An 11,524-nucleotide genomic window follows, 5' to 3' on the forward strand; every position below is an offset into this window, starting at 1 on the left:
ATGTGGAATCTGAAATATGACACAAATGAACTTATCTACAAAACAGACTTACAGACATACAGAACAGACTTGTGGTTGCCAAGGTGGGGAGAGAAGGTGGGGGAGGGATGGATTGGGAGTTTGGGATTAGCAGGTGCAAACTATTACATATAGAGTGGATAAACAACAAGGTCCTACTGGGACCTTGGGAACTAACTATAAGGGAACTATATTCAATATCCTGTGAGAAACCATAATGGAAAAGATTACAAAAAAGAATACACATATGTATAACTGAACCATTTTGCTGTACAGCAGAAATTAATACAACATTGTAAATCTACTATATTTTAATAAAATAAACTTTTTTTTTAATGTTAAAAAAACACCTTGTCTGGCAAGATGGCAGCAGTGGTGACCGTCTTCCAGCTGCTGGCCCAGGGTGGCCTGGCGGTTTGGAGCCTGCCCAGGGGCGCCATGTGCTTCAGGGTACGGTCCTTGTCAACTGGTGAGAAGGTCACGCACACTGGCCAGACCTATGACCATAAAGACTACAGGAAAGTTCAATTTGTAGGTTGTCAGAAAGAGGTGAATGAAAACTTCACCGTCAATCTGATAGCAGAGTAGCCTGTGAGTGAAGTCGGGAGTCAAGTGATATCATGTGACAGGGGTGGGGGGGTCCAAGGCCACCTCAAAGTGTACATAAACTAGGACAAAGAAACAAAGATGGCGACATGTGGCTACTGTGGACTACAGTTCAGAGAGCACCATCCCTAGGGGGATACATGGGAGCATTTCAGTGATGGAGTGAAAATCAGGAGACTGGTGCTGTACGTATTTTGCATCACTAGTGCTGAATAAAGGGTGTTCTCAAGGAAAAAAAGTAATAATAAAATAAAAATAATAAAATAAAAACTCCTGTCTGCTAACTGGAAAATATGGGTCAACTGTGAGTCTTCTATTTTTTTCTGAGAATATATGATCACATTTTCCTGCCTTTTCACATGCCTTATAATTCTTTATTGTACACTGGAGATTGTATATATATGAACTGAGACTGAAAAATTTTCCCTGGATAGGTTTTATCCTTCCTATATTAGGCAGATAAAATACAGGGCCAGTCACAACAATGTGATTAGAAAATGATCTAGATTAAGGTTGGGTTGTAGTTCTTTTTGAATCAGTCTCCCTCTGGTTTGGTTGAGAGCTAGTCAAGTCTCTACTTCCTTAACCATAAGGCACCATGGGAAATTCATTTATGCCTTTCAGATGTTTGAACTTAGCTCTTTAGCCTCCCAACCAATACACCTTCAAAATTTGGCAAATATCATGAGAGGGAGACCAGCTATGTGTCTGACACAAACCTTCCTCCCTCCCTCTAGCAGGACTTTGTCTCCTAAGTACTGTGAGTCTGTGGGAAATTTCACTTTGTTATCCTGTGCCCTCCCTATTACACACACCTCCCCCCCAGCCTCCTGTGCCACTCAAGCACATAGCAAATGTTCTGTGAAAGAAGACTGCCTATGCTTGAGGGTTCTTTTCAATCAAAGGCCCTGTATCTTTAATTATGGAAAATAATTGGACATTGTATTTTAAAATACTTTATCTTCTGTTTCTTTTCCTTTTTCTGAGACTCCAGTTAAATTCATGTCATCCACTCCACTTTTGTCATCCATACCTCTTAACTTTTCTTTATCTTTTCCATCTCTATATCCTTCCTCATATTTTTTTTTTAAACATTATTTTTGCCATTAGATTAGCAAAGATTTTTAATTTTTTTAATTTTATTTTTATTTATTTATTTGTGCTGTGTTGGGTCTTCGTTTCTTGTGCGAGGGCTTTCTCTAGTTGTGGCAAGTGGGGGCCACTCTTCATCGCGGTGCGCGGGCCTCTCACTATCGCGGCCTCTCCCGTTGCGGAGCACAGGCTCCAGACGCACAGGCTCAGTAGTTGTGGCTCACGGGCCTAGCTGCTCCGTGGCATGTGGGATCTTCCCAGACCAGGGCTCGAACCCATGTCCCCTGCATCGGCAGGTGGACTCTCAACCACTGTGCCACCAGGGAAGCCCTTCCTCATATTTTTTATGTTGGTTTTTGTCCTCTGCCTAATCTTCCAACTCTCTCACCTGTTCTTGGACTGAATACATTCTGCTATTTACCCCCATCTACCGAGTTACTTGTTTCAATGATTATATTTGTCATTCCCAACATTTCTAGTTTTTTTTTTTATAATTGCTTTTCTTGCTTTATATTTACACTGTCCTCCCTTATGTCTTGAAGGGAGACATGTATTGTCCTTAATGTAAATTCTTCTTCTGCCCAGTCTGTTCACTTCACTTCTGCTATAGTCATTCTTTTGTTGGTTATTTTTGAGCTCATGTTCCCTTGGAAGTGTCAGCTCTCTTGGCCAATAATGTGTACTTTGGGAGGAGGAGTGAGATTAAAGACCAGGTTCCAGCTTTGGCTTTTCCTGGTGAAGTTATGAGGGGAGTGCCTCAGGGTGTAGAGCCTCTGAGCATCTGTTCCCTGTTTGTCAATGACCACAGAGAAGCCAGAGAACCCTGCCTTCCAGGGAACATCTCTGAGCTTTGCCCTAGTCGCTCCTCTTTTCTAAGAGCTGCCTCGCTCTGTGTAGTCATTTATTCCAATCAAGGTGTGGAAGGAGAGACTGCTCGGTGGCTGGCTGCCTGCCTGCCTTTGTTTGTTGAATCTATTTCTCATCCTAGCTGGCTCCAAAACTGCCTTGGGGTTACCTTGCCATTTCCAGCTGGTGCTATGTTGATGTTTTCTGCCCACAGACATGAAAGGGCAGGCTACCATATATCTGGAGAATTGTGGAGGAGAGAAAATCCACAACTAGAAAGCCTTCCCCCAGGTTCTCATCCATCCATGATATCTGACTTTCTCCACCTCTGATCTGCAGTATTCTCCCAGACTGGGATCCGTCTGGCTTCTGTTTCTCCAGAGTTAGGTTCTGGGATACATCACCCATCTCTCACTAATACAGTGTTTTCGGGGTTGAGTTTGGGGGAGGGAATCTTCAGTCTATTTAATTCAGCATCAAGATGGGACTCTGAAACCTCCATCTGCTTTTCATTATCTAGAAATTTCCCAGTATTTCTGGCCTGCCAATGGCTCTTCATCTTATTTCCTATTTCTGTTATGTATTGGTTATTTAAAAAATTGATTATATATCTGTTCTGTCATTTCAAATGCAAGACCGTGTTCTGAAAGCATTCCTCCTCTTCTTTTGAAGGATCTCCTACTTGGTAAGAAGCTGGAGTCTCATCTTCCTTCTCCCTAGCTTTTCCGTCTGCAACACAGGAGCAAACGGACTAGATGGTGTTTGAGGGCCTTCCTCCTCTCATGTGCTATGACTCCAAGGATCGGGCCCAGCTGTTGTTTGGCTCATTTTCTTCTTTACATTCCACATTAGTTCAAAAATGTGGGTGGAGGTGCCACATTCTCCCTGACCTCATTCTGGTCATGAGTAGTCAGAGAACAAAATGGAGAGCCGAGAAATGAATACAGTTTCCTGTTAGAAGAAAAGCATAAACCATCTACAAAAACAATTCCAAAAATGAGCAGCTGAGCTAGGTGAACAGAGGACTATCCTGAGAAATGTAAACCTGGTGGCAGGGGCTGCGGTATATGGAGTGGGGGATAATTTCAGGATTTCTTATCATTCCCAAAGCAAAAGCAGACTTCCAAATTACTTTTATCTTGTTCTCTGGTCTTTCAAAGGCCCTGTCGCCCCCAGGAGCAGCTAATGACTAATGTGAGATCATAACCTCCCAGGAGATAGGGGTGTCTCTGTGTGGCCTATGATGCCAGAAAACAGGGTGGTAACCTGAATGACCTCCAAGTATCTCACCTATCAAATACTCTGTGGTGTCTCTTTGTAGGGGCAGAGACCACGAATACTTCTGGGAAGAGCTGAAGTCCACTTTCACTCTGAGAAGGCTTGGGGGAGTTGGAAAGAGCACCAGGATGCTCACTGTCTCCTAAATCTAACCTTGGACTTGTATTTGATTATTCAGCCCGTGGTCCCTGCCCATAAAGACCTGAGTCTGACAGCTCTAGAAGTGAGAGGGATAGGGTGGTGGTATGGCCTTTGAGGTCCAAGAATGAGGCATAGGCACTGTGCCATCCAAGGCACCCCTTGCCATCCATGATTTTAGGCATCACAAGGCCACAGACTATTGATCAAGGACCTCAGCTCAAGCCTCATATACATATGGGAAACTCAGGCTAAGAGAGGTCAGAGACTTGCCTGATGTCACATAGTGACTCAACAGCTGACTTAGAACCCAAGGCTTCTTATTTCCATGCAGGAGTCTAGTACCTGTACCCAGGCTCCTCGGGTAAGTTCCTGAAACTTCTCAGACCCCACTGAGTTTGAGGGATACCCTGGGTCAGGCATAGAGCAAGGGCTAATTAAACATGTATTACTACTCATAGTATGGTGGATGCTGTGGTGTGCTGCTGGGATCCCCCTTCGTGACTGAAGAGCTTGTTCCCCTAGCTTCTAACAGTACTGCAGGAAGATGGCTCTCAGCTGTAAGTCTTCTTTGGAAGCTACTTCTTGTAACCTGGATCAGGCCATTCCCCCTTCCCAGGAGACCCACATCCAATGGTGGAACAGTGCTTGGGTACAAAAGGCCAGCCCTGACTCTAACACAGGACAATGCTAAAGAGGTCATCCCAGCTTCAGAGTGCCCCATGGGGTTGGCTCAGGCCATTCCTGCAACTGTATTGTGGCTCAAAGTCTCTCTCTGCCCATTTCTTTTCTTCCTAAGGCGTTAAGCCCAAGAGCATCCCTAATAAACTTCCTGCATCCTAATCTCCATCTTCGAGTCTGCTTCCCAGTAACCTGTCCTGCCACACTTGGGTTGAATTACAGTCATGAGGAAGCTAGACCTTGGGAAGGAGCTGGGGTCAGGTGGCTTCAGTCATGGAGGGGAAGCCCTGAAAAGAGATGGCTCAGGAGGTAGGGCACAGACTCTGAACCTGGAGACCCAGATTCCTGCCTCCACAGAGCAGCTATCTGCCCTACTGTGATCTTGCCTGCAACCCCCCAAACAGATGGGGGGAAGAGGACATGCGATTATTGCTGTTCCAAACTGTGATCTTTCATGACTATTTAAAAACCATGCTGTGTGTCCCAGAGGATCAATCTCTCTCATTCTCATTGCCGCTAACCCCAATCTTTACCCTTTTCTCAGGCTCCATCCACTGACTTCCCTTGCTCTTAGCAGATGATCCTGTCTTCTCCTTCACAGGAAAAAAAAATGAAGCCTGTGGTGGGGCCTCCATTGATTTCCCATCTCTCATCCTTATTACCCCATCATCAGCTCCTTCCCTCCAGCCCAAGGAAGGAGTGGGTCTCCTAGGCTCCGAATCCTGTGCCTTTCCGCCTTCTCAGAGATCGCTATGTGCCAAGTATCATACCTCTTCTCCCTCATGGGACTTCGTCCCTCTTGGTACCTTCCCACAGGCACATAAACATGCTCAGGTCTCTCATGTCTTGAAAAAACTGCAATCTTTTCTCATCCATGTGTTCTTCAACTACTGGTCCTTCCATTCACCCATCCATTCACTCAACAAACTTTAATTGAACACCTACTATGTGTCAGGCACTATTCTGGGTGCAGGAATACAGCAACGAACAAAAGAAAATCCTGATTCTCATGGAAATTATATTCTATGGAGGGAGATAGAAAATAAATGTGTAAATGAGTATAGAAAATAAATGTGTAAATGAGTAATATTAAAATATTGTCAGAAGGTAAATAAATGCTAAGTGGAAAAAATCAAGCAGAGTAAAGGAACTAAAGAATGACTGGGGATGGGGGATTGGTGGATATCATTTTATATAGGGTGGTCAAGGAAGGCCTCCTTGGTAAGGTAATATTTGAACAGAGACCTGGAGGAAGTAAGGGAATGAGTTATATGGACATCTGGGGGAAGAATGTCCCAGTCAGGGGGAATAGTAAATGCAAAGGTTCTGAGGCAAACATACCTTGTGTGTTCAAGGAACAGCAAGGAAAGGTTGATGGAGTAAAGGAAGCAACAGCGAACATGGTAGGAGATGAGATCAGAAGGAGAGCAGGGAGCCAGGTCATGTAGGACTTTGTAGGTCAATATAAAGACCCAGCTTTTACCCTGGAGAATTCTAAGCAGAGGAATGACTTAATTTGCTTGTGCTTAAAAGGATTACTCTAGCTTCTGTACCGAAAATAAACTACAGAGAGAAAGATAGAAGCAAAGAGACCAATTAGGAGGCTATTGCAATACAGGCAAGTGATGGAGATGGGTGGTAGCAGTGGAGATGGAGAGAGTTCATCTGGTCTGAAGGTAGATCCAGTAGGATTGGTGATATGGGGTTTGCAAGAAAGAGAAAAATTAAGGATGACTGCAAGAGTTTTAGCCCGAGCTACTGGAAGAATTGCTATCACCTGAGGTGCAGACGGCTGCAGGAGAAATGGTTTGTTTTGGTTTTGTTTTCTTTTGTTTCATTGGCAGTGGGGAGCGGGGGAATGGAAATCATGATTCTTGTTGGAGACAAATGGAGATGTCAAGTAGGCAGTTGGAAATATAGAATTCAAAACACAATCCAAGCTGGAGATTTTCTTTGGAGAGTTATTGGCACATAGATAGTATTTAAAGTGATGAGATGACCAAGGGAGCGGCTGTAGACCCAGAAGAAAAGAGTTCTGAGTACCAAGTCCTGGGGTTCCCCAACATTCAGGGGTTGTGGAGAAGAGAAGGACCCAGCATAGGAGACTAGAAGGAGGAACAAGTCAGGTGAGAAGAAAAGCAAGAGAGGGGAGTGTTCTAGAAGCTGGAAGTGTTACAAGAGAGGGAATGAATCAGGGGAGAGAGTGAACAGATTGATGATCAGGAGACAGGCAGAATGACTGGAGTGATGATGCCCTTGAGTAGGAGAGAGAGCACAAGAGGAGGGCCAGCCTCAACACCCGCCTTTCACCCAGAGCACTGGCGGGGGGGGCAGGGTGTGTGGCAGGCAGAGTATGTGGACCCAGGTGCTCTGTCTCCCCTCCCAGCTCTGCTCTTCTCAAGGGTTTTCCCCCTTCTGCCTCCACCACCTGACCTCTTTCCTCCTCTCAGACCCATGAGGCACACAACTGGGGTAATCAGATCAAGGTCTTCCCAACCTGTGCATTGTCTTAGAGAAGTGCTAGACCTGGGCAGGACCCTGATGTTGTTCACTTGTCAAATTAGTCCCTTCCCTCAAGGTCAGCTAGAAGCCCACCTCCCCCGGGAACCCTTCCCTGACCTCCACAGCCCCAGTCCACTCTGCTTTCCCCTCTTCTCTCCTCCCACTTCCTCCTCCAGCTCCAAGCATTGAGGAGCATCCTTGTGGCCCTAGGGTGAGGTGGGGATGGAAGCCCTATTCAGCTGCCTTTCCACTTATCACCAGGAGGGGGCTCAGGGCAGCAAGTGCTTATGTCAACCATGGAAGGAAGGAACTTGGGGGAAAACAAGCATGGAATTTGGAGGCAAATTTACTCCCTTCCTGGCTTTGCAGACCACTTGTCCATGGTGGTAGTTTGCTTCATTAGTCCTGCCCGCTACAGGGCCGAGGGGGAAATCCTGGTGCTCTCAGTGAGAAATGGCCGGCTGCAGGAGAGCGTGGGGTGGATTCTTTTGGAGGAAAAGGAGGCAGAGACCGCGAACAGCTGACCCACTTCCCCCCCACCACATGGCCAGCGCTTGGCAGGGCTGGGAGGTGAGCCCTGGTGTCCTGGCTTCCAGCCTACTGTACTGTCTACACCGCAGTCCCGCCAGCCAAGGTTAAGGCGTTCCCTCCAGAGGTCAAGTTTTCTTTCAGTTACAACATGTGGGAAGCATGGGTGAGGAACCTGAAGGAGAATGAGCCTGGGTTCCTGCCCCAAGGGAGCTCTCAAAATGCCTATGGAGATAAGGCATGAGACAAGCAGAGAACACGGTTGACAGCACATGTCAGATCAGATCAGGGTGGAAGTAGGCACCTGCACCCTGAGGGGGACTTAGGGGAGGAAGTAACCGATTTGTCCAGTTTGAGAGAACCACTTCTGATAGACTCCCTTTCCCTGAGGGGAGGGGATGCAGCAGTGTGAATATCTACCGAGGGTGGAGGGTGTGGAGTGATGGAGAGGAACCACATTTTGACAGCAATGCTGACACCATCAGAATGGTGAAGGGCTGATGGGGATATTTCTAGGGTGAGGGGAGAAACTTGGTGGCTGGGGTCATTCCTCAGAGGTGGCCACACATCTCTCTGAGTGGACAGTCATTGCTACTGCTAAGGTTCCCTCTTAGAAACCCGAGGCCCATCACCATTTGTCTGTGGAGGTGTTGGGTTTCCTCGGAAAGTCTGGTTGTAGAGATTTCTTTAGAAGTTGTGTTTGTGATGATCTCATCATGGGAAATGAGGAAAGGAGGAGAGGTGCCAAATGTGTTATTGTGCTGAAAGTCCTGTTTTAAGAAAACAAATGCAAGATTGTATTCATTAGCCACGGCCAGCCACAAACGTGGAAAAAGCAGTTAAGCCAATGAGGCATAATACCCCACATCTGATGTGGGAACCTTGGGTGAAGTGGGCCAGTAGGAAGAAAGCCTGGTTTCCAGCTGGTGGGAAGAAGCAGGGAGGGAGGTACCCTGTAAGAAGACTGAGCCTTTGGTCATTGACTGGAGATGCTGCAGCTCACACAGCTTGTCTCGGGTCATCTTCCCCAGCAGGAGGGATCCAAGTGGAGACCTGGCAGTGGCCAAGACATGGTCCGAGAGAGCTCACTTCCATCACACACCGTATTTCTTCCAAAGAGAGGGACAGTGGCCTGAGAGAAGACAGGGAGGGAAAGGGGGCCAGGACTGGCAATTGGTGGTCCTGCCCCAGAAATTAGAGATTGACATAAAGAACTGGCAGGTTAAGAATGACCCATAAGGGAGGACTGAATAAATTGTTCTCAGCACTGGGGCAGTGAAGCCTTCCCTTGTGTCCCTACCAGGATTGAGGCTATGGTAAGATGTCCTGAACATGCCCAGGCACACTTTCTCAAGCCCAACTAAAACCAAATGACCATACTGAGAACATGTGACTGAAAACAGCAATATTAGTACTTAAGATTTAGCGCCTGGATTGAGATTGGGATTTCTGGATTTCAAGAGGTTTATCCACTGTCTTCCTTACAAGAATCTCCACTGCCGACTTCAGATGCTGGACCCCTTGTTCTCCGTGCCTTATTCTTCTAGCTGGAACTCTTTGTCATCCTGTTATGCGCTCTCTTCTCTGAGTCTGTCATAGGCCAAACCTAAGAGCAGGACTAGGGTGAGGGTTCCGTAAATGAGACACCTATGATGCAAACTTGAAGGAGGTGCTCTCTCTCAGGGCCCTGCAAGTGCTAATAACTCAACTACTTTCACGTGATTAGAAGTCATTAGAGAAAACCCAACTCCCATTGTGATGACAGATTTCCCTTGGCATTATGGTGCAGTTTTTATGTTCTCGTTTTGTTCTTTAATTCTGGCCCAACCCTCCTATTGGGAGGACAACCCTGACCCTCCAGCAGCAGGATACAGGCTCTGAGATGGATTCCTAGGACTGGGAGCATTGTAAACCTGGGTTATGGAGAAGGAGGAAGCAAGGGGGAGGGGGCGGAATGGCTCCAATTGGGACAGATAATGAAGAAGGGATGGTGGGTCGGATAGAGGTAGCTAGTTATATAAGCCCGGTTAGGGGTTAGGGGATGTTTTGTTATTTTGGAGTGTGTGTGTGTGTTGGGGGTGAAGTGTTCCCAGATGATCCTCCCAGGAGGATTATTATTTTAATAATCATTTAATAATAAATGTTATTATTTTATTTTGCCAGCCAGAAGCTTCCAGCTGGAAGTATTTGGATCTAGACACCTGAAGTCTACTCCAACACTCAAGTGCCAGAAATAAGAAACTTTCTAGCAGGAACCTGCAGTAGTCACTCTACACCATATTCAACTCTACACTGGATCCATTCGTTCAGGGAAATGGAGTTGACATCGACAGTCTGGGCTGGCTGGCTGGATCCAGATCGGCAGCCCTGGGAGCCCTAAATGAGTGAGCGGGGCAGGTTGGGGGATGTGGCCTTTGCCAAGACGTTAAGGACTCGAGGCCTGAAAATGCAGACAACTCAGGAGGTGATTTGCAGCAACCAGCCTGAGTGGAGGTAGGCCAATGCCAAGATACTGGTGTCACAGGGATCCTCGGAAAAAACACTCAAATTGGGCCTTAAACCCCCAGTGCTACCAGGAATTGATTTTTCTTTCTTACAGACATGAAATATTTTGAGTATTGGCCTTAGGTGAGGCATGTCAATGTCTCTAAGCTACTTTCTGAAAGATGGACTGCTTAGCTGCTCTATAGAGCCAAAAACAACTGTATAGCCCCCACTTTAAAGCTAGGTTAAGGAATCCAGTTGCTGGATTTAAGAGTATTCAAACAGATGAGGGAGACACTTGTCCTTTTGTATGTCAAAGGAGGCCAAAGGAAATTGTCTTTGAATTTCACCATGAACTCAGAATTTCTGTCCTGGGGAGAGTAATAAGAGGGTCAGAACACCCCTTCCCTTTGCCAGAATGGTGGTCTGATGTTCCTTATAGGTAGCCTGGGGAGCACAAGACTATGAAGGGTCACCATTCCTCCCTCATCAATCCTGAGTGAGCAGCGGCAATTCGAGGGCCAGGCCAAGGGCTGGAAGCAATCCGGGGCCAGGGTGGCAGCTCCGCAATGCCTTCAGGAACCAGGCTCCATCTGACTTTCTCCCCTGCCACCCTTACTTAGCTTTTGTCCTAATGGTTGCAAGATGGCTGCTTTACTGTCTGGTTTTGTGTCCGCACTTCAGGCACAAAGAGAAAAGGGAGTGAAAGGCAAAAGGTAAGGCTCATGCCAGCTAAACCTGCTCTTTTCTATTTATTTAATTGTGGAAAAATAAACACAACGTAAGATTTATCTTCGCCACTTTTAAGTGTATAGTTCAGTAGTAAGTGCATTCACATTGTTGTGCAATCAATCTCCAGTCTCTTTTCAGCAAAACTGAAACTCTGTACCCATTAAACAATAACTCCCCATTCTCCCTCTCCCAGTCCCTGGCAACCACCATTCTACTTTCTGTCTCCATGAATTTGACTACATTAGTACCTCATATAAGTGGAATCATACAATATTTGTCTTTCTGTGATTGGCTTTTTTCGCTTAGCATAATGTCCTCAAGGTTCATCCATGTGGTATCATGTGTCAGAATTTCCTTCCTTTTTAAGGCTGAATAATATTCCATTTTATTGCTGGACACTTGCGTTGCTTCTACCTTTTGGCTATTGTGAATAATGCTGCTATGAATATGGATGTACAAATATCTCTGAGACACTAATTTCAATTCTTTTGGATACACCCAGAAGTAGAATTCTTGGATCCTATGGTAGTTCTATCTTTAGGTTTTTTTTTTTTTTTGCGGTACGCGGGCCTCTCACTGTTGTGGCCTCTCCCGTTGGGGGGGACAGGGTCCCGACGCA

General features: G+C 46.2%; 1 pseudogene; it reads left to right on the forward strand.

Annotated features, from left to right (window-relative positions):
* The first annotated feature begins 381 nt into the window (after positions 1-381).
* Positions 382-756, forward strand: LOC103080060 (NADH dehydrogenase [ubiquinone] iron-sulfur protein 6, mitochondrial pseudogene; annotated as a pseudogene).
* The last annotated feature ends 10,768 nt before the right edge of the window (positions 757-11,524 follow it).

This window comes from Lipotes vexillifer, unplaced genomic scaffold (genome assembly GCF_000442215.2).
Source record: "Lipotes vexillifer unplaced genomic scaffold, Lipotes_vexillifer_v1.1 scaffold242, whole genome shotgun sequence".
Lineage (NCBI taxonomy): Eukaryota > Metazoa > Chordata > Mammalia > Artiodactyla > Lipotidae > Lipotes > Lipotes vexillifer.